The sequence below is a fragment of the Lissotriton helveticus genome (genome assembly GCF_964261635.1).
Source record: "Lissotriton helveticus chromosome 1_1 unlocalized genomic scaffold, aLisHel1.1 SUPER_1_unloc_5, whole genome shotgun sequence".
NCBI lineage: Eukaryota > Metazoa > Chordata > Amphibia > Caudata > Salamandridae > Lissotriton > Lissotriton helveticus.
This window is the reverse complement of record NW_027611692.1, coordinates 1,756,627-1,780,757: the sequence shown is the minus strand read 5'-3', so window position 1 is coordinate 1,780,757 and position 24,131 is coordinate 1,756,627.

Genomic DNA, 24,131 nt, shown 5'->3' with positions numbered 1-24,131 from the left:
AGCGCCTCAGACTGGAGAATACATGAACGACCCAGCCCTCAGACTTGCGTGTGCGGCAAGGGTCCCAGCGCCTCAGACTGGAGAATACATGAATGACCCAGCCCTCAGACTTGCGTGTGTGGCAAGGGTCCCAGCGCCTCAGACTGGAGAATACATGAACGACCCAGCCCTCAGACTTGCGTGTGCGGCAAGGGTCCCAGCGCCTCAGACTGGAGAATACATGAATGACCCAGCCCTCAGACTTGCGTTTGCGGCAAGGGTCCCAGCGCCTCAGACTGGAGAATACATGAATGACCCAGCCCTCAGACTTGCGTGTGCGGCAAGGGTCCCAGCGCCTCAGACTGGAGAATACATGAATGACACAGCCCTCAGACTTGCGTGTGCGGCAAGGGTCACAGCGCCTCAGACTGGAGAAGTCATGAATGACCCAGCCTTCAGACTTGCATGTGCGGCAAGGGTCACAGTGCCTCAGACGGGAGAATACATGAATGACCCAGCCCTCAGACTTGCGTGTGCGGCAAGGGTCACAGCGCCTCAGACGGGAGAATACATGAATGACCCAGCCCTCAGACTTGCATGTGCAGCAAGGTTCACAGCGCCTCAGACAGGAGAATACATGAATAACCCAGCCCTCAGACTTGCGTGTGCGGCAAGGTTCACAGCGCCTCAGAAGGGAGAATACATGAATGACCCAGCCCTCAGACTTGCGTGTGCGGCAAGGGTCACAGCGCCTCAGACGGGAGAATACATGAATGACCCAGCCCTCAGACTTGCATGTGCAGCAAGGTTCACAGCGCCTCAGACAGGAGAATACATGAATAACCCAGCCCTCAGACTTGCGTGTGCGGCAAGGTTCACAGCGCCTCAGACGGGAGAATACATGAATGACCCAGCCCTCAGACTTGCGTGTGCGGCAAGGGTCACAGCGCCTCAGACGGGAGAATACATGAATGACCCAGCCCTCAGACTTGTGTGTGCGGCAAGGGTCACAGCGCCTCAGACTGGAGAATACATGAATGACCCAGCCCTCAGACTTGCGTGTGCGGCAAGGGTCACAGCGCCTCAGACTGGAGAATACATAAATGACCCAAGCCCTCAGACTTGTGTGTGCGGCAAGGGCCCCAGCGTCTCAGACTGGAGAACACATGAATGACCCAGCCCTCAGACTTGCGTGTGTGGCAAGGGTCCCAGCGCCTCAGACTGGAGAATACATGAATGACCCAAGCCCTCAGACTTGCGTGTGCGGCAAGGGCCCCAGCGCCTCAGACTGGAGAACACATGAATGACCCAGCCCTCAGACTTGCGTATGCGGAAAGGGCCCCAGCGCCTCAGACTGGAGAATACATGAATGACCCAGCCCTCAGACTTGCGTGTGCGGCAAGGGTCCCAGCGCCTCAGACTGGAGAACACATGAATGACCCAGCCCTCAGACTTGCGTGTGCGGCAAGGGTCCCAGCGCCGCAGACTGGAGAATACATGAATGACCCAGCCCTCAGACTTGCGTGTGCGGCAAGGGTCCCAGCGCCTCAGACTGGAGAATACATGAATGACCCAGCCCTCAGACTTGAGTTTGCGGCAAGGGTCCCAGCGCCTCAGACTGGAGAACACATGAATGACCCAGCCCTCAGACTTGCATGTGCGGCAAGGGTCCCAGCGCCTCAGACTGGAGAATACATGAACGACCCAGCCCTCAGACTTGCGTGTGCGGCAAGGGTCCCAGTGCCTCAGACGGGAGAACACATGAATGACCCAGCCCTCAGACTTGCGTGTGCGGCAAGGGTCCCAGCGCCTCAGACTGGAGAATTCATGAACGACCCAGCCCTCAGACTTGCGTGTGCGGCAAGGGTCCCAGCGCCTCAGACTGGAGAATACATGAATGACCCAGCCCTCAGACTTGCGTGTGCGGCAAGGGTCCCAGCGCCTCAGACTGGAGAATACATGAATGACCCAGCCCTCAGACTTGCGTGTGCGGCAAGGGTCCCAGCGCCTCAGACTGGAGAATACATGAATGACACAGCCCTCAGACTTGCGTGTGCGGCAAGGGTCACAGCGCCTCAGACTGGAGAAGTCTTTAATGACCCAGCCCTCAGACTTGCATGTGCGGCAAGGGTCACAGTGCCTCAGACGGGAGAATACATGAATGACCCAGCCCTCAGACTTGCGTGTGCGGCAAGGGTCACAGCGCCTCAGAAGGGAGAATACATGAATGACCCAGCACTCAGACTTGCGTGTGCGGCAAGGGTCACAGCGCCTCAGACGGGAGAATACATGAATGACCCAGCCATCAGACTTGCGTGTGCGGCAAAGTTCACAGCGCCTCAGACGGGAGAATACATGAATGACCCAGCCCTCAGACTTGCGTGTGCGGCAAGGTTCACAGCGCCTCAGACGGGAGAATGCCTTTGACGTGGACTGACCAATCATTAATCTTCACCACCTCTACTGCACTAACTTGTGAAGCCCATGCCTTTGACGTGGACTGACCAATCATTAATCTTCACCTCCTCTACTGCACTGACTTGTGAAGCCCATGCCTTGACGTGGACTGACCAATCATTAATCTTCACCACCTCTACTGCACTGACTTGTGAAGCCCATGCCTTGACGTGGACTGACCACTCATTAATCTTCACCACCTCTACTGCACGGACTTGTGAAGCCCATGCCTTGACGTGGACTGACCACTCATTAATCTTCACCACCTCTACTGCACTAACTTGTGAAGCCCATGCCTTTGACGTGGACTGACCAAATCATTAATCTTCACCACCTCTACTGCACTGACTTGTGAAGCCCATGCCTTTGACGTGGACTGACCACTCATTAACCTTCACCTCCTCTACTGCACTGACTTGTGAAGCCCATGCCTTGACGTGGACTGACCACTCATTACTCTTCACCACCTCTACTGCACTGACTTGTGAAGCCCATGCCTTGACGTGGACTGACCACTCATTAATCTTCACTACCTCTACTGCACTGACTTGTGAAGCCCATGCCTTTGACGTGGATTGACCACTCATTACTCTTCACCACCTCTACTGCACTGACTTGTGAAGCCCATGCCTTGACGTGGACTGACCACTCATTAATCTTCACTACCTCTACTGCACTGACTTGTGAAGCCCATGCCTTTGACGTGGACTGACCACTCATTACTCTTCACCACCTCTACTGCACTGACTTGTGAAGCCCATGCCTTTGACATGGACTGACCACTCATTAATCTTCACCTCCTCTACTGCACTGACTTGTGAAGCCCATGCCTTTGACGTGGACTGACCACTCATTACTCTTCACCACCTCTACTGCACTGACTTGTGAAGCCCATGCCTTGACGTGGACTGACCACTCATTAATCTTCACCACCTCTACTGCACTGACTTGTGAAGCCCATGCCTTTGACGTGGACTGACCACTCATTACTCTTCACCACCTCTACTGGACTGACTTGTGAAGCCCATGCCTTTGACGTGGACTGACCACTCATTACCCTTCACCACCTCTACTGTACTGACTTGTGAAGCCCATGCCTTTGACGTGGACTGACCAATCATTAATCTTCACCACCTCTACTGCACTGACTTGTGAAGCCCATGCCTTTGACGTGGACTGACCACTCATTAACCTTCACCTCCTCTACTGCACTGACTTGTGAAGCCCATGCCTTGACGTGGACTGACCAATCATTAATCTTCACCACCTCTACTGCACTGACTTGTGAAGCCCATGCCTTGACGTGGACTGACCACTCATTAATCTTCACCACCTCTACTGCACGGACTTGTGAAGCCCATGCCTTGACGTGGACTGACCACTCATTAATCTTCACCACCTCTACTGCACTAACTTGTGAAGCCCATGCCTTTGACGTGGACTGACCAATCATTAATCTTCACCACCTCTACTGCACTGACTTGTGAAGCCCATGCCTTTGACGTGGACTGACCACTCATTAACCTTCACCTCCTCTACTGCACTGACTTGTGAAGCCCATGCCTTGACGTGGACTGACCACTCATTACTCTTCACCACCTCTACTGCACTGACTTGTGAAGCCCATGCCTTGACGTGGACTGACCACTCATTAATCTTCACTACCTCTACTGCACTGACTTGTGAAGCCCATGCCTTTGACGTGGACTGACCACTCATTACTCTTCACCACCTCTACTGCACTGACTTGTGAAGCCCATGCCTTGACGTGGACTGACCACTCATTAATCTTCACTACCTCTACTGCACTGACTTGTGAAGCCCATGCCTTTGACGTGGACTGACCACTCATTACTCTTCACCACCTCTACTGCACTGACTTGTGAAGCCCATGCCTTTGACATGGACTGACCACTCATTAATCTTCACCTCATCTACTGCACTGACTTGTGAAGCCCATGCCTTTGACGTGGACTGACCACTCATTACTCTTCACCACCTCTACTGCACTGACTTGTGAAGCCCATGCCTTTGACGTGGACTGACCACTCATTACTCTTCACCACCTCTACTGCACTAACTTGTGAAGCCCATGCCTTTGACGTGGACTGACCACTCATTAATCTTCACCACCTCTACTGCACGGACTTGTGAAGCCCATGCCTTGACGTGGACTGACCACTCATTAATCTTCACCACCTCTACTGCACTAACTTGTGAAGCCCATGCCTTTGACGTGGACTGACCAATCATTAATCTTCACCACCTCTACTGCACTGCCTTGTGAAGCCCATGCCTTGACGTGGACTGACCACTCATTAATCTTCACCACCTCTGCAGCACTGACTTGTGAAGCCCATGCCTTTGACGTGGACTGACCACTCATTAACCTTCACCACCTCTACTGCAATGACTTGTGAAGCCCATGCCTTTGACGTGGACTGACCACTCATTACTCTTCACCACCTCTACTGCACTGCCTTGTGAAGCCCATGCCTTTGACGTGGACTGACCACTCATTACTCTTCACCACCTCTACTGCACTGACTTGTGAAGCCCATGCCTTGACGTGGACTGACCACTCATTAATCTTCACCACCTCTACTGCACGGACTTGTGAAGCCCATGCCTTGACGTGGACTGACCACTCATTAATCTTCACCACCTCTACTGCACTAACTTGTGAAGCCCATGCCTTTGACGTGGACTGACCAATCATTAATCTTCACCACCTCTACTGCACTGCCTTGTGAAGCCCATGCCTTGACGTGGACTGACCACTCATTAATCTTCACCACCTCTGCAGCACTGACTTGTGAAGCCCATGCCTTTGACGTGGACTGACCACTCATTAACCTTCACCACCTCTACTGCAATGACTTGTGAAGCCCATGCCTTTGACGTGGACTGACCACTCATTACTCTTCACCACCTCTACTGCACTGCCTTGTGAAGCCCATGCCTTTGACGTGGACTGACCACTCATTACTCTTCACCACCTCTACTGCACTGACTTGTGAAGCCCATGCCTTGACGTGGACTGACCACTCATTAATCTTCACCACCTCTACTGCACTGACTTGTGAAGCCCATGCCTTGACGTGGACTGACCACTCATTAATCTTCACCACCTCTACTGCACTGACTTGTGAAGCCCATGCCTTTGACGTGGACTGATCACTCATTAATCTTCACCACCTCTACTGCACTGACTTGTGAAGCCCATGCCTTTGACGTGGACTGACCACTTATTAATCTTCACCACCTCTACTGCACTGACTTGTGAAGCCCATGCCTTTGACGGGGACTGACCACTCATCAATCTTCACCACCTCTACTGCACTGACTTGTGAAGCCCATGCCTTTGACGTGGACTGACCACTCATTAATCTTCACCACCTCTACTGCACTGACTTGTGAAGCCCATGCCTTGGACGTGGACTGACCACTCATTAATATTCACCACCTCTACTGCACTAACTTGTGAAGCCCATGCCTTTGACGTGGACTGACCAATCATTAATCTTCACCACCTCTACTGCACTGACTTGTGAAGCCCATGCCTTGACGTGGACTGACCACTCATTAATCTTCACCACCTCTACTGCACGGACTTGTGAAGCCCATGCCTTGACGTGGACTGACCACTCATTAATCTTCACCACCTCTACTGCACTAACTTGTGAAGCCCATGCCTTTGACGTGGACTGACCAATCATTAATCTTCACCACCTCTACTGCATTGACTTGTGAAGCCCATGCCTTTGACGTGGACTGACCACTCATTAACCTTCACCTCCTCTACTGCACTGACTTGTGAAGCCCATGCCTTGACGTGGACTGACCAATCATTAATCTTCACCACCTCTACTGCACTGACTTGTGAAGCCCATGCCTTGACGTGGACTGATGACTCATTAATCTTCACCACCTCTACTGCACGGACTTGTGAAGCCCATGCCTTGACGTGGACTGACCACTCATTAATCTTCACCACCTCTACTGCACTAACTTGTGAAGCCCATGCCTTTGACGTGGACTGACCAATCATTAATCTTCACCACCTCTACTGCACTGACTTGTGAAGCCCATGCCTTTGACGTGGACTGACCACTCATTAACCTTCACCTCCTCTACTGCACTGACTTGTGAAGCCCATGCCTTGACGTGGACTGACCACTCATTACTCTTCACCACCTCTACTGCACTGACTTGTGAAGCCCATGCCTTGACGTGGACTGACCACTCATTAATCTTCACTACCTCTACTGCACTGACTTGTGAAGCCCATGCCTTTGACGTGGACTGACCACTCATTACTCTTCACCACCTCTACTGCACTGACTTGTGAAGCCCATGCCTTGACGTGGACTGACCACTCATTAATCTTCACTACCTCTACTGCACTGACTTGTGAAGCCCATGCCTTTGACGTGGACTGACCACTCATTACTCTTCACCACCTCTACTGCACTGACTTGTGAAGCCCATGCCTTTGACATGGACTGACCACTCATTAATCTTCACCTCCTCTACTGCACTGACTTGTGAAGCCCATGCCTTTGACGTGGACTGACCACTCATTACTCTTCACCACCTCTACTGCACTGACTTGTGAAGCCCATGCCTTGACGTGGACTGACCACTCATTAATCTTCAAAACCTCTACTGCACTGACTTGTGAAGCCCATGCCTTTGACGTGGACTGACCACTCATTACTCTTCACCACCTCTACTGGACTGACTTGTGAAGCCCATGCCTTTGACGTGGACTGACCACTCATTACCCTTCACCACCTCTACTGTACTGACTTGTGAAGCCCATGCCTTTGACGTGGACTGACCACTCATTAATCTTCACCACCTCTACTGCACTGACTTGTGAAGCCCATGCCTTTGACGTGGGCTGACCACTCATTACTCTTCACCACCTCTACTGCACTGACTTGTGAAGCCCATGCCTTTGACGTGAACTGACCACTCATTAATCTTCACCACCTCTACTGCACTGACTTGTGAAGCCCATGCCTTTGACGTGGACTGACCACTCATTACTCGTCACCACCTCTACTGCACTGACTTGTGAAGCCCATGCCTTTGACGTGGACTGACCACTCATTACTCTTCACCACCTCTACTGCACTGACTTGTGAAGCCCACGCCTTTGACGTGGACTGACCACTCATTAATCTTCACCACCTCTACTGCACTGACTTGTGAAGCCCATGACTTTGACGTGGACTGACCACTCATTAATCTTCACCACCTCTACTGCACTGACTTGTGAAGTCCATGCCTTTGACGTTGTCTGACCACTCATTACTCTTCACCACCTCTACTGCACTGACTTGTGAAGCCCATGCCTTTGACATGGACTGACCACTCATTAATCTTCACCACCTCTACTGCACTGACTTGTGAGGCCCATGCCTTTGACGTGGACTGACCACTCATTACTCTTCACCACCTCTACTGCACTGACTTGTGAAGCCCATGCCTTTGACGTGGACTGACCACTCATTAATCTTCACCACCTCTACTGCACTGACTTGTAAAGCCCATGCCTTTGACGTGGACTGACCACTCATTAATCTTCACCACCTCTACTGCACTGACTTGTGAAGCCCATGCCTTGACGTGGACTGACCACTCATTAATCTTCACCACCTCTACTGCACTGCCTTGTGAAGCCCATGCCTTGACGTGGACTGACCACTCATTACTCTTCACCACCTCTACTGCACTGACTTGTGAAGCCCATGCCTTTGACGAGGGCTGACCACTCATTAATCTTCACCACCTCTACTGCACTGACTTGTGAAGCCCATGCCTTTGACTTGGACTGATCACTCATTAATCTTCACCACCTCTACTGCACTGACTTATGAAGCCCATGCCTTTGACGAGGGCTGACCACTCATTACTCTTCACCACCTCTACTGCACTGACTTGTGAAGCCCATGCCTTGACGTGGACTGACCACTCATTAATCTTCACCACCTCTACTGCACTGACTTGTGAAGCCCATGCCTTTGACGTGGACTGACCACTCATTAATCTTCACCACCTCTACTGCACTGACTTGTGAAGCCCATGCCTTGACGTGGACTGACCACTCATTAATCTTCACCACCTCTACTGCACTGACTTGTGAAGCCCATGCCTTTGACGTGGACTGATCACTCATTAATCTTCACCACCTCTACTGCACTGACTTGTGAAGCCCATGCCTTTGACGTGGACTGATCACTCATTAATCTTCACCACCTCTACTGCACTGACTTGTGAAGCCCATGCCTTTGACGTGGACTGACCACTCATTAATCTTCACCACCTCTACTGCACTGACTTGTGAAGCCCATGCCTTTGACGTGGACTGACCACTCATTACTCTTCACCACCTCTACTGCCCTGACTTGTGAAGCCCATGCCTTTGACGGGGACTGACCACTCATTAATATTCACCACCTCTACTGCACTAACTTGTGAAGCACATGCCTTTGACGTGGACTGACCACTCATTACTCTTCACCACCTCTACTGCACTAACTTGTGAAGCCCGTGCCTTGACGTGGACTGACCACTCATTAATCTTCACCTCCTCTACTGCACTGACTTGTGAAGCCCATGCCTTTGACATGGACTGACCACTCATTAATCTTCACCACCTCTACTGCACTGACTTGTGAAGCCCATGCCTTTGACGTGGACTGACCTCTCATTACCCTTCGCCACCTCTACTGCACTGACTTGTGAAGCCCATGCCTTTGACATGGACTGACCACTCATTAATCTTCACCACCTCTACTGCACTGACTTGTGAGGCCCATGCCTTTGACGTGGACTGACCACTCATTACTCTTCACCACCTCTACTGCACTAACTTGTGAAGCCCATGCCTTTGACGTGGACTGACCACTCATTACTCTTCACCACCTCTACTGCACTAACTTGTGAAGCCCATGCCTTGACGTGGACTGACCACTCATTAATCTTCACCTCCTCTACTGCACTGACTTGTGAAGCCCATGCCTTTGACGTGGACTGACCACTCATTAATCTTCACCACCTCTACTGCACTGACTTGTGAAGCCCATGCCTTTGACGTGGACTGACCTCTCATTACCCTTCGCCACCTCTACTGTACTGACTTGTGAAGCCCATGCCTTTGACATGGACTGACCACTCATTAATCTTCACCACCTCTACTGCACTGACTTGTGAGGGCCATGCCTTTGACGTGGACTGACCACTCATTACTCTTCACCACCTCTACTGCACTGACTTGTGAAGCCCATGCCTTTGACGTGGACTGACCACTCATTAATCTTCACCACCTCTACTGCACTGACTTGTAAAGCCCATGCCTTTGACGTGGACTGACCACTCATTAATCTTCACCACCTCTACTGCACTGACTTGTGAAGCCCATGCCTTGACGTGGACTGACTACTCATTACTCTTCACCACCTCTACTGCACTGACTTGTGAAGCCCATGCCTTTGACGTGGACTGATCACTCATTAATCTTCACCACCTCTACTGCACTGACTTGTGAGGCCCATGCCTTTGACGTGGACTGACCACTCATCAATCTTCACCACCTCTACTGCACTGCCTTGTGAAGCCCATGCCTTTGACGTGGACTGACCACTCATTAATCTTCACCACCTCTACTGCACTGACTTGTGAAGCCCATGCCTTGACGTGGACTGACCACTCATTACTCTTCACCACCTCTACTGCACTGCCTTGTGAAGCCCATGCCTTGACGTGGACTGACCACTCATTAATCTTCACCACCTCTACTGCACTGACTTGTGAAGCCCATGCCTTGATGTGGACTGACCACTCATTAATCTTCACCACCTCTACTGCACTGACTTGTGAAGCCCATGCCTTTGACGTGGACTGACCACTCATTACTCTTCACCACCTCTACTGCACTGACGTGTGAAGCCCATGCCTTTGACATGGACTGACCACTCATTAATCTTCACCACCTCTACTGCACTGACTTGTGAGGCCCATGCCTTTGACGTGGACTGACCACTCATTAATCTTCACCACCTCTACTGCACTGACTTGTGAAGCCCATGCCTTTGACGTGGACTGACCACTCATTAATCTTCACCACCTCTACTGCACTGACTTGTGAAGCCCATGCCTTTGACGTGGACTGACCACTCATTACTCTTCACCACCTCTACTGCACTGACTTGTGAAGCCCATGCCTTTGACGTGGACTGATCACTCATTAATCTTCACCACCTCTACTGCACTGACTTGTGAGGCCCATGCCTTTGACGTGGACTGACCACTCATCAATCTTCACCACCTCTACTGCACTGCCTTGTGAAGCCCATGCCTTTGACGTGGACTGACCACTCATTAATCTTCACCACCTCTACTGCACTGACTTGTGAAGCCCATGCCTTGACGTGGACTGACCACTCATTACTCTTCACCACCTCTACTGCACTGACTTGTGAAGCCCATGCCTTGACGTGGACTGACCACTCATTAATCTTCACCACCTCTACTGCACTGACTTGTGAAGCCCATGCCTTTGACGTGGACTGACCACTCATTACTCTTCACCACCTCTACTGCACTGACTTGTGAAGCCCATGCCTTGGACGTGGACTGACCACTCATTACTCTTCACCACCTCTACTGCACTGACTTGTGAAGCCCATGCCTTTGACGTGGACTTACCACTCATTAATCTTCACCACCTCTACTGCACTGACTTGTGAAGCCCATGCCTTTGACGTGGACTGACCACTCATCAATCTTCACCACCTCTACTGCACTGACTTTTGAAGCCCATGCCTTGACGTGGACTGACCACTCAGTACTCTTCTTTCAATAATAAACAAAGGACTCGCGCCCTTTGGTATCCTACAGAGCTGAGCCCGGAAAAGTCACTATGTAAAAATCTAGAGTGGCATTTAACGACCAACCCTTGCGACAGAGACCAGACACCTTTATTGCGCTCTTTTTTTAGGTGCTAGATTGTTGGCTACTGTGAGGCATTTCTGTTCCTTAGCGCTGAGTCCTCTAACTAATGTCAATCGACTGGGAGATGCGTCTGGTTAACTGAATAAAGTCCAGAAGGTCTTGGGTCCTTTTTGTTAAAAGGTAAGGATGTTTTATGGGATACAGCCATGGATTGTTGTATGCAGGCTGTATTTTACGTACTGCCTTGGTATGCAGAGTATAAAAGCTGACAATGCTAAAACTAGTGCCCATCCTGGAATAAAAGAAGACACCTAAAAATAGCTTATCCTAAAAACCCACCATCCAAAAACAAGATACCAACAAAAGGAGAATCTTAGGAGCTTCAGGTGATGTCCCTAGTGTCTGATTTACTGGTGTTTGTTTAGGTTTACAGGAGTCCAGAGGTTACATAGCAAACCTTGTCTATGCATGCCGTGTGTTTTTCATTCATTATTCTAGTATTTATGTAATCCACTCATCGCGTGCCAGAAGGTAGATGTATTTGGCTACAGTTGTTTATATAGCCCAGACTAGATCAGGTCTGTGTCTCCTGCTCCACAGCTTATACCCGCAAAAGTGCATCAATGTCTCCTTCCCTTGGAAGCAAATCCACCTGTATTCCAGTTTAAGCATATTTATTCTCAGAGAATCAGTTTCAAAATTTACTGTTCCTCAAGTAAATTCAAATTCAGTCTGCCCAATTCATTTTGGGGGTTCTCCCTTCATCAGGGGGCGCTCGTGAGGAATCTATGTTGTATGTTGTGTGCGGAAAATAGTGACATAAGAATTAACCTGCAATGCAATCTAATCCTACATAAACATAAATGAATAGTTTGCTACATGTCCTGGTAGAGCCGAACCGCAAGTCTGCGTTTGTGTTATACCAGGGTCTCCACCTTTTCGATAGTGAGAGCTACTTCTGATCGAGGAGAATCATCCTGATCATCTGCCTATGTCACGTGGCTTTGCTAAGGGTAGATGAATGCCAAGCAACTTAATTGCTGCCCTAGAGCGCCCAGTCCTGCGGCAGTGAGCACATGGCATTTGTAGCACTGGGCTAGGAAAGGTTTACCTGTAGGGCCCCTAAGCCTTTGTAGCACTGTTGGGTTTACCTGCGGGACCCCAAGCATGTACTGGTAGGAACGGTGTATCTGTGGGGTTCCCAGAAACCCGTTTTGTTCATTTTATTCTTATTAACAAATCACATCTGAGAGGTGAGTGTTTCACTGAGGGTTGTGGTCTCTTTGTCATGCAATACATGGGATGGCATTGTTCTCTCTAGGTGAGTGTGAAGACAGAAGACTTCTATTATCTGGTGAGTTGCCCTCCTGTTCATTGGCTGATGTCCAGATCCTGTCCCTGCTTTAACAATTCAAGATTAATGTTCAGTAGTGGCAGTCATAGTATAAGGGCTGTGAGCAAGACCTGCTGTAGAGTTTTCGCTGTCCTAGGAAAAATGTCTGATGTATTTTTCTCTTATTCAGGACCACCAGGGAATGTTGAGAATTTGTTTTTAAATGAATCCCACTTCCTGGGAGTAAATTAATTCCCAAACTCCAGCTTTGGAAGCTTGTTTTTGAAAAACACAAAAGTTGGTGAATGGTCGCCTGAAACATCCCCAAGGGATCCAGAGAATTGTAGATCAACTTCCTATAGAGATTGCTTTTTCGGTCAGTGGATTAGTTAGCAGCTGGTCCTCCAGTAGGGATGCATTAGGCAACTTCCCCCCTTCCCAGATGTGACCTTGCAGAGCGTGGCCACTTGCAAATGTCAGAACTGTTTTCTGTCACCTAATTTATACTTTTGTTGTAGGATCGTGAAGGACACAAGCGCCTGTCCCCCCCACACATCGCCCGGCCGCTCTAAGCTAATCAATCCCCATTTTGTGAAGCCCTGCAATACTCCCGCTGCACTTAAGAGATCCCCATCGTACAGTGGAGTAATTTCAGTCAGCTTACCTTCTCAGCCTAAACACTTGGTAGCCTCTTTCCACACCTTTACCAATGTTTGGGTATGAGTAGATATGGTGCACTCATACTTTGTTTGATACAGCACCGGGGTGGGGTAACCTCTCTTGCTCATGGCCAATCTATCTACCCGGTAAGCAGGATCCTCACAGTCCGCAAAAACCCATCTGCCACCAGCTGCGTGGCCCAGTAATACTTGTGAATGCTCCGGACCGCCAGTCCACCTTAATAAACTCCCCTCTGCAACTTACTCAGCGTGAAGTACCACCATCCCACAACAGGAGCCGAAGTTCTCAGTCTACCTTTTGAAAAAAAATGTCTGGTGGGATCTTAAAGGACGTTTTTTGCACAATGTACAGGAGACCCTGGAGGGTCATCACTTTAAATAGGGCCACCCAGCCCAGTAAGGAGAGCGGGAGCGCCCGCAAGTGTGGGGGATCCCAGCGAAGACGGTCTAATTTCGGGAGTATGTTCCTGCCTGTGCTCTCTTGTAATGAACACAACCAAATATTTAAAGCCATGTAGTGCCACCCTAACTGTGCACCTAGAGTGCAGCCGCAGGGTCCCTGCCACCAGCAGGAATGTTAAGGACTTCTTCCAGTTGATATTATCTCCTGAATAATCTCCAAGTATGTGAAAAATGTGTAGGATTCGTTCACTCGCGAAGGCTGGCTATGTATCATATAACAAAACGTCTGAGTAGACGGAGATTCTCACATCCCACTCCTAATCAACTGGAATACCCCATATGAGAGGTCCTGGCGAACCCAAACATGTGTGAAGAGCATAGAAGACAAGGAACAACCCTGTCGGACGGCAAAGACTCGGTAGACTGTATTATTGAGGCACATGCTCGCTAGAGGGGCCACATACAAGAGCTTAACAGCAGCGCCACTGGTTCAGCAAAGAAATCCCCTATTGCATATGGTACTCCTTTAAGGTGTTGGAGATTTAAGCGCGTTCCCTGGTGTGGCATAAAGCCCGATTGATCAGGATGAACCACTGTTGCAATTACTGTCCGCAGGCAGATCGCCAGAGCGTTCGCAAGGACCTTAGTCTCAATATTAAGCGGGGAGATAGGTCTATAAGACCCACACTCAGTTGCTGGTTCGTCCTTTTTGGGATGACCACCACCTCAGACGTTCTTTGGTCCTCTGGGAGACACCCTTATTTTCAGGCAGTCTGAAACCTACTCTGGAGGTACTCCCTGATTTTATCCATCATGCTTTTATATAATTCTAACGGGAGCTCATCAGGCCCCATCGCTTGCCCTGTTTGCAAGGTTCCAACCCCCAGATTCATCAAGAACACATTTTGCTGTTCCTTAATAGCGAAAAATACCGATTCGCTATTAAGGAATAGCAAAATGCTATTCATCAAGAAATCACTTAAAAAATAGCGATTTCTAATAATTCCTTAATAGCGACTCGCAAATTGCGAGTCGCAATTAAGGAATATCTCCCCATTCATTCCTATGGGCCTAGAGGGCCATAGGAATGAATAGGAATGAATGGGAAGACAATCTCAATTTGCTTATCGCAATTAGCGATTTGCAAATTGAGATTGCGATTTCAAGGGTGCAGGGGTGTCTAAAGAACACCCTGTTGCACCCCTGAAATTGATGTGTGCACATATGTTGCGCACACACATGCCCTTAGGGCATGTGTGTGCGCAACATGAAACTTTGAAAAATGCACTTTAGTGCATTTTTCAAAGGTTATGCTATTTACCACGTAGTTAAACTTCGCGGTAAATAGCGGCCCCAGATTGCGAATTCGCAATTTTAAAATGGTTCATGAATTGCATTTAAGGAATCTCAAATTGAGATTCCTTAAATGCAATTAATCGTAATTTTGCGATTTCTAGAATTGCGATTTTTGCTAACCCTGGGTGTAGTATGTGTAGTCGCGCTACGCGAAGCTACGCGAAGACGTTCTCGCACTACGCGAGCTTCGCGAGCGTGCGTAGTCGATTGCTGGACCCGTTCGCGAGCCGTTTTTCTTGCTCGGGAGAGCGTTGTGCGTGTTCGGGGCGCTGTCAGCGTGCTCGGGGGATTGTAGCGTGCGACCGTACCCATGTGGTGGGCTATGGGCGCGGCCATCTTGTTTTTTTCAATTGTCCCGCCCGCTCGCGTCCCCTATTTCCTCTTCCGGGTCACACATAACGTGTTCGCGATGTGCACGTCATGTTCGGTAACACAACTACTTGTTCATGCTGAAAAAGTGCGTGTTCGCGTGAAATCGCGCGCGAACTTACCCACGTGGTCGCGAGGGGCACAGCCATCTTGTTTTTCACACTATCTGCTATGGTTCTGGGCCTAGTTTTCTATCCACCTTTTATCTTTGCAATCCTTACTTATTTTCACAGTTTTTCCTACTTTTTTTACTTATCATCTATCTCTCTCTGTCCCTAAGTTCATATTTTGCATTTTATTTCTACTTTTCCACCTTTTTTTTTACTGTTTTACTGTTTTATTTTACTTCTTTATTTAAGCTCCTACTTCTTCCCCCTACTTTTTTTCCTTTTGTTCTAACTCCTTTTCCAACTCCACCTCCACCCCAGAACCATGGCAAAGGGGAGCAGCAGAACCGGCTCGAAGGGCAAAGCGCCAGCGCCCAAGAGCCGGTTGCCTTGCGGCAGAATGCGACCTGCAGGGGTGCAGGCCTGGAAACTTTTCGGGGAGGCGGAGGTGGCCGCCCTGATTTTTTTCATCCAGCGCCACCTCCCCTTGACCTTGGCAGCAGGCGGCAGGCCAGGCTCCGGTTACCTGCCAGAGGAGAGTCACCGCCGGTGGGCGAAGGTGCGCCGAGCAGTCTTCCGCCACACGGATATCCGGCGCACCCACCAGCAGCTGGCCCACCGGTGGGCAGACATTCTGGACAGGGAGCAGGACCTGTTGGACCTGCTAGGTGTCGAGGCCGTGGGGCTTGGTGAGTAGCTAGTAATATTATATATGTATATATAGTAGTATAACTATTGTGTATAATTCTTGGACGAATAAGTAACATGATTACTTGTGCGCTTAGTTACATTGCAGATCAATTCCGTCTCAAAATCTTCTGTTACCGTATGACACAGGTGCTGCTCGCTCGCCACTTCTCTTACTGGTTTGTAACTGTGCGCTAGCTTGGGCTGGTGATTATTGATGTTAGAGTTTACTTTAGAGAACTGAAGTTAGTTAATGCTATTGCTAGAGTCTAGTCCTTACATTGTCCTTTAGTGAAATAGTGGTGGATGGATAGTATTAGTTCATATTTTCTTAACGGTCTGCATGACACGGCGCCTCCTCTGTCACTGAATGCTTAGTTAGTTCTCATTTATCCCACCCCTCCATAGAACCGGTTTGCAGTTTGTTTACTGAGTGGTAGGCTTAGCAGCAATAGCATTGTCACGTCAGTCAGTAGCAGCTCATATGACGCAAGCAACCAACAATTTCGTATATGCACACATTTATGCATGTGTCCTACTCCTCCATCTCATCTATGCATGTTTGCGCCGCGGGAAAAAATAAAATGGAAATGCCGACTTACTGAACAATTGGCCCGGCTGGATTCTGGAATAGGTGGTGTAGGTCAGGTGGTACTGGCTTCGTTAGTATATTCTGCAATCAGAATGTTTATGGAACATTTGATTAGTGTTCTATAAGTAGACGGTCTGTGAATCCTGCAAGCCAGTAGTCATTTAGACTTCAAAGTAAATTTTATTGCAATTGTTGTTTCCTAAAATGTTTGAGAGGATTTTTGAATGATGTATTTGTTTCACAGCACTCAATGTTTCTCTTTCTTTATTATTTCTTACATGATCAGCACCACCCAGGGGCACGAAGACGGGGTCCGAGTCGGCGGGACAACCACCAGAGGAGCGCTCCTCTACCGAGGATCCTGCTGCTGGCCCCAGTAAGTCCTCCAGTGCTTACATGTTTATGAATTATATTTCCCTAACTTTTTATCGCACCTTATTGTTTCAAACCTATTAAGCCTCCTTCCTAATTAAATGTTAGCTAAACCTTCTTTGGTCTTCAATTTGATTTCCAAATTTTGGGTATCTAATGCCATCCCTGACTTTAAATTCCTTCAAACTGCCTCTGCCCGATGACTTTCTGTGCTAGACTGTCTTTAGCTAAGCTTGCCCTGTTGGCCATTGTTTAGTTAAGGTATTCTTTGGAATAAAGCTGTGATAGAATAGCTGTAGCCACTGGGTCCACTCCTGTCTTTTGCGTTGTCCTCTGTAATCTCTAGTCTTTGTCAATTCCCACCCCAAAAATGCGCAACCAGATGTTTACCTACTATTTTTTGTTAGGTTATTATACTACTACTACTGTTGCGGTTATTCTCTGCACAGGCACATACAGAACTATGCACAAGAAAATAGGGTATTGGTGATAGGGAGGTTGTACCTTACTTACACCCTAGTCACAGAACTCAGTCAGAAGAACCCACAATTCAACGACAGTCTACCTACCTAAGTGTCTCAGTCATAGTCATTTGTCCCACTCCCGACCCCCACAAGAAGATAGTTAGATATACCCAATGATTTTCTTACACAACCCAGAACAGAAGAACACCCTTTCGCTCACTCACTCATTTAAGTCCACAACAGCCCAGGCACTCAAAATATACCATAGAGTCTATGTGCAAGTTCAAAATTTTTATTTTTTTAATAACCGGCTTTGTATTGTTGTAACTTGTAAGTTGTTCCATGAAAAACATCCAGCTCCACCATGCAAAATAAAGAAGATTAAATACTCTACACTTTTGTACAACTAGTGATGATAGAGAACTGTGGGAATTGTGGGAGACCCCTCACCGTTGAACGTATACTGGTTACACATGCATCTTTCGAAAGCTCTGCTAATCTCTGGTTCGTAGAAGGCAATCTTCTCATCTGCCTAGGAGAAAAATGTTGCACGTTAGACAGTGAATACAACTATGCCAGTTTATAGCAGTCATGCCAAAAAGTGTAACATTATGGATAAGCAAAAGGGATTAACAATACTGTAAGTAAGTAAGTAAGTCAACCTCTTTAGTTGTATGCAACACTCATGTGGCCTCAAAGGTGTCTTTCTTACTTTGCAACAAGCTGCAAGGTAACAACATGGGCAAAACAGTAGACCCGGATCATTCTAAAATGGTTACATGGCTCAGGCTAACGTTCCAAAGACTAGAGTAGGAGTAGAGATTAGATGACCCTAGGGACCATCTAATAAAGTAAAACTAAACTCTGTCTAATGACTGCTGTACAGTAGTACGCAATTTGGACTAGTTACACTTACAATGCTTTATGTTGTACGTAACTGTATTTTCAATCTTCCTTCCTGGTGAAGTACAACTAGTAAAATAGGGGAAGTTGTGCAGGCATCTCAAAAGGTGTACTTGCTTTTATAGGTGCACAATCACTACCAACGACCAGTGCCACTGCCGACGGGGCCAGCGGCGATACTAATGCCATCCAGGAGGGGACAGTGGCTGCGGCACCTGCAGTAGCAACAGTGGGCGAGGAAACTTCAGCGGTGGGCGGTGGTAAGTTATATTCATTACTTATTTGCACTACTACGTGGAAGGGGAACATTTCCCTCACTGTGCTATGAGACTTATTAAGAAAGTATGAATTTGAAATTGTACTGGACAATATACAATGGTTGAAGAAGACACCCTTTGCAGCATTACCAGTGTGAGTTGAGTAAACAAGGCCTCTTCTATCAGACTCCAACTCAGCTGTGAAAGTTATGGAAAAGACTAAAAGTCAGATCAGATGACCTTGAGGGATGTGTTCAACAAAAAGGGAAAGAAGTGAACTAGGGAGGAAGGAGGAAGGACGAAAGATGTAATAAGACTACCATAGAAGGATACTTTGGAAGGTTCATGCACGTTGCTGATATGAATCCGATGCATGGGTTGTTAAAGGATGGGTAGAACTGGAAGGTGAAAGAGAAGATGCATGCCTGGTTGGGCAAAACAGTATGGGTGCATGGATATAGTGGATAGCAAGAATCATGAGCGGAGTTTGTGACAATGAAACCCAAGGCAAGGAAGGAGTGAACGCATGGGTGGTTGTTGGTGAAAGTGAAACCAGCTAAGGCGATAATAAAGAATGATAGACATTTATTTTTATTGGTTGTTTTCTTCCTAAATGTATTGTATTCATCATAGGTAGAGACTGTCACTGGAAGCAGAGTCTTACTTTGAAAATATAAAAGGAGATACAAAAAATACTGGTGTTCTTCTGGGTACTCAAGTCCACCCATAGTACTAGGGCCAGTATACTGCCAGAAAAAACTTCAACAAAAGTTACAGGCAGGGGAAGCAGGAGGATAGATTAGATAGATACTAAACGTTGCCACCATTTGTATGTACTGCGCTTGGTAGTGCTACTATGCCACTATGTGTTGAATTAATTTGGAAGAGTTTCAGTTACAATTCTTTTTCTTTTTTTATAGATACTCATTCTCCTTCCCAAAAACCATCAAGGAAGGAGTTGGCAGCCAGGGCCCGGCAAAGGAAACTGCAGGCCATTGTGGAGGAGTACCGCCGGCTGGTGGCTGAGGCCGAGGAGGAAGAGGAAGAGGCAACCAATGCCCCAGGCCCCAGCCAGGCCCCACCTGCAGGAGTACGGCGCCGTGGTCAGGCATCCGCTCACCGCCAGCATTTAACAACATCTGCCGCCCCCCCCACATCATGGATGCAAATGTAGGTGCCGTGCATTTCAGCAAAAGATTCTCCTCCGGGTGTTAAAGTTGGAGGATCAATTAGAGGAGCGTGTGAAGATATTGGTAGACAAACACCTTAAAGCCCGCCGATTGTGATGGACCCTGTTCAAATGCCCCTTTTTCAATACTTTTGTTGGTGGGTGGGAATTGGGTGTTGGGGTTATTTTTGTGGGACATTCTTTGGACTTGGACGTTGGTTGGGGTTAGGGTGGGGATAGGGGTGGGATAGGAGAGGACTAGGAAGATATTTTGTTATGTACATCAATAAATGTTATTTATTTTCAACGTACACATATGATGTTGTTTTGTGGTGGAGTTATGTTATGTTATGTTATGTTATTTTATTTTGTATAGCGCACGGATGCCGCAGCCAAGAGGCGTCCCGGCGCTTGGAGAATTGGATAACACAACACATATGAGAAGGCGAAGGCAAGAAGACAAGACTAAACTGTGGAAAAGAGGAAGGTCTTCAAAGCCTTCCTAAAAAGAAACAAATCAGGGATTGAACGGAGTGGAGCTGGCAAAGAGTTCCAGAGGGCAGCCGCCAGCACTGAGAATGAGCGTCCACCCATTCTAGCTCGTTTAAAACGCGGCACCATGGCGAGGTTCAATCCAGCAGAGCGAAGAGCTCTAGCAGGGACATAGTGCAGGATAGTCTGTGAGAGAATAGGAGGAGAAGCTAGTTTAAGAATTTTAAAAGTTAAGCAGAGGGCTTTGAACTTAACTCTTTGCTCAATCGGTAGCCAGTGGAGATTCTGAATAGTTCGGCGAGCTGAGACAAATTTCGGGAGGCCGACGAGCATCCTAGCCGCCGCATTTTGGACCCTCTGAAGGCGGGATAGTTCGGCCTGATTTAAACCCAAAAACAGAGAGTTGGCGTAGTGCAATCTGGTAAGAACCAGAGCTTGGACTATAATCTGTCTTGTCTCAGCATCAAAAAATTTAAAAATAGGTCTCAGACATTGCAGAGTACCTAGACATACGCCAGCCACGCGTTTAGTATGGGAGATAAAAGAAAGCTTATCATCAAACCACACCCCGAGGTTTCTGACTTCACTCACGGGGGTGGGAGCAGGGCCAAGATCAGTAGGCCACCATTGATCTCCCCATAGTCCACTTTCCTTACCAAAAATAATGACCTCGGTCTTAGAGGCATTAAGTTGAAGTCGGTTGTTCGCCATCCAGCCAGAAACAGCTTTTAACGCTGACTGGAAGGTGGGGGCGTCCATGTTGGAGTCACCATTAAGTGCCACCGCCAGCTGCGTGTCATCGGCGTACGACACTAAGGAAAGACCAAAACTATGGGCTACCTCCGCCAAAGGCTGAACATATAAATTAAATAAAGTGGGGCTAAGAGCCGAACCTTGGGGAACGCCCTGAAGAATAGGGCGTGAAGCAGAGACAAAAGGAGGTGTGGACACTTTGAAACCTCTTACCTGTTACTGTTGTACGTCACAAGGTTTACTCTACATGCAGGGCAGCGGCCAGTGTTTGATTGAAATAATTTATTAATTGACCACATGTAACAACATCATGCCAACAGATAGATGTGGTACCCCTCACTGAGTTATATTTGTCCTATTTGTACTACCAGTCTCTCCTCCATTATACCTCCTAGCAAACTTCTCTTCTTACCTGTGATTGATGATGATTAAGTTTGGCACTGCAAGCAAAGCCTAGTTGTCAGGGAAGATGAGCTCGTCCTCAAACCCTGGTGGTTCTTCCAACAGAAGCAGGTCCTGTAACCCACTAATTATTTCTACCGGCTCGCTCTCCTCTTCCAGCTCTGATTCAGGTACTTTGTAGTCTGGTGGTATCAAGTGCTGATTCATTTTGATCATGGTTAACCTTTCCACGCTTTTGGGTGAGAGACTGGTCCTTTTCACAGTCACAATGGCACCAGCAGCACTGAAAACACGCTCAGAAGAGACACTTGCAACAGGGCAAGCTAGATACTTTATCGCCAGCCTGCTTAGCAGTGGCCATTGGCTTCTTGTCCTATACCAATACACCAATGGGCTGTGCTCCATGAACACCTCTGTTGTGTCATCCAGATAGGCCTGGACCAACCGTTCAATGTTCATTGGTGCTCGGGTTTGCTCGTCCTCTTTTTGCTTCGCGACAGCAACGGACTTACCCATCCCTTTCTGTAGAAACCAAGCAGCTATTTTTTTGCTTGTGTCTGATGAATCAGATCCTGTTGGTGCAGTTGTTGTTATTGTTTGTGTTGGTGACTGCTGGGAAGCAAACGCACTGCTCGCATGCTGTGAAGAAGAACTTGACTCTGTAGGATGCTCAGTAGTACTTGCACTGTCCTGGGCTGGCACTGGCAGGCCTCTAATTGAGAGCCGTTCGTTTTCTAAATCAGTGGCTTCCTCGGCTATTACAGTTTTGTACTTGGAAACATCCAAAGGAATTACTGCATTACTGTTCACAAATAATTTGTACCGTGGATCCAAAATTGTGGCAGTAATGTAATGTTGATGCGACACAATCTTATTTTGAATCCTTGTATTCTGAGATAAGCGGCCGGCTAAGGACTTCGCCAAATTACATGCTTCAAGTTTTCCTTCAACACCTTCGTATGTTTCAGACACCTCCTTCAGCTCTTGCTCCAGCGTGTACAACAATGGGATAGCTTGGCTCATAGTACAGTCCTCCCTGCTGACTGCACGTGTGAAGACCTCAAAAGGAAGTAGCATCTCTGTTAGGCATTTAATGAGGTCCCATTGCGACAACTCAACTGTCATGGCTTTAATAACACCAGTTGGATCCCCTGATCTTCTTGTCATGACATAAGCATTAAGTGGTATGTACTGCTCAAACAGCCGATCAAGCATGTAAAAAGTAGAGTTCCAACGTGTTGGTACCTCCTGGATGAGTGCTTTGACTGGCATTTTATATTCACGTTGAATGACCCTCAGCTGCTTCCGGGCTTTAAAAGAATGATTGAAATGCGTGCAGATTCTTCTGCAAATGGTCAGTAAGCTGCTGACTTTGCTTTCATTTTTCAGAAAGTCTTGAACCACAATGTTAATGCAGTGTGCCAAACATGGGACCCTAAAATAGCCACCATCTTCCATGGCCTTAATTACATTACTGCCATTGTCGGTGGCAACAAAACCAATATTGAGGCCTTTTGGTCGCAGCCATTCAAAGACCTTGCTGTTGAACTCATCCAAAATATTTGCAGCAGTATGCGATGTCTCCATAGCAAACATGGCTAAAGTAGCATGTTTGCGAGTATCATTAAAAATCTCAGTAGTGTCAATGCCTGTAGATAGAAGATAGAAGATAGAAGAAGGTAAAAGAATATACATGTCTAAAATCAAGATCTATCATAAAGCGGTCAAAGCTGCCCGTGCAGCCTATTACGCTAAAGAAATACAGCTGAGCTCTAATCCGACCAAATGTATATTCAAAATTTTTAAGGAGCTCAGGAGTAGCGAAGATACTTCATCTAGTGTTGTATCCTCACAATACTGTGAAGAGCTCGCTACCTATTTTGTGGCAAAGGTCCACAAAACCTACCAATCCTTTCCTCATGTGGTCCCCAATATCATCCCCTTAGCGGTGAGAGATGAGGTGTGCCCTATACTATCTGATATCCCGGCTATTTCGGAGAAGGACCTGATTCGGCTGAGTGGCAAAATAAAATCTGGGTCTCCGGCTGACCCTATGAGGCCACCTCAATTTATGGACTCTTTGTCACTGCTCCAGCGGTCGATCTGTCAAATTTTGAACCTTTCCTTCACAAGGGCTATTGTGCCAGCTGCTTGGAAGGAGGCCTGGGTGTCTCCTATTATTAAAAAGTCTACGCTAGACCCCTCAAAACCTGAGAATTTAAGACCAATTTCCCTCCTCCCTTGGGTGGCAGAGATAGCCGGAGCCCATGTTAATAACATCCTATCTCAATTCCTGAACTCTAACAACATTCTGGACCCATCCCAGAATGGTTTTCGACCAGGCCATAGTACGGAAACCGCCCTGCTTGCCACCACTGAACATCTGCGGGCGGC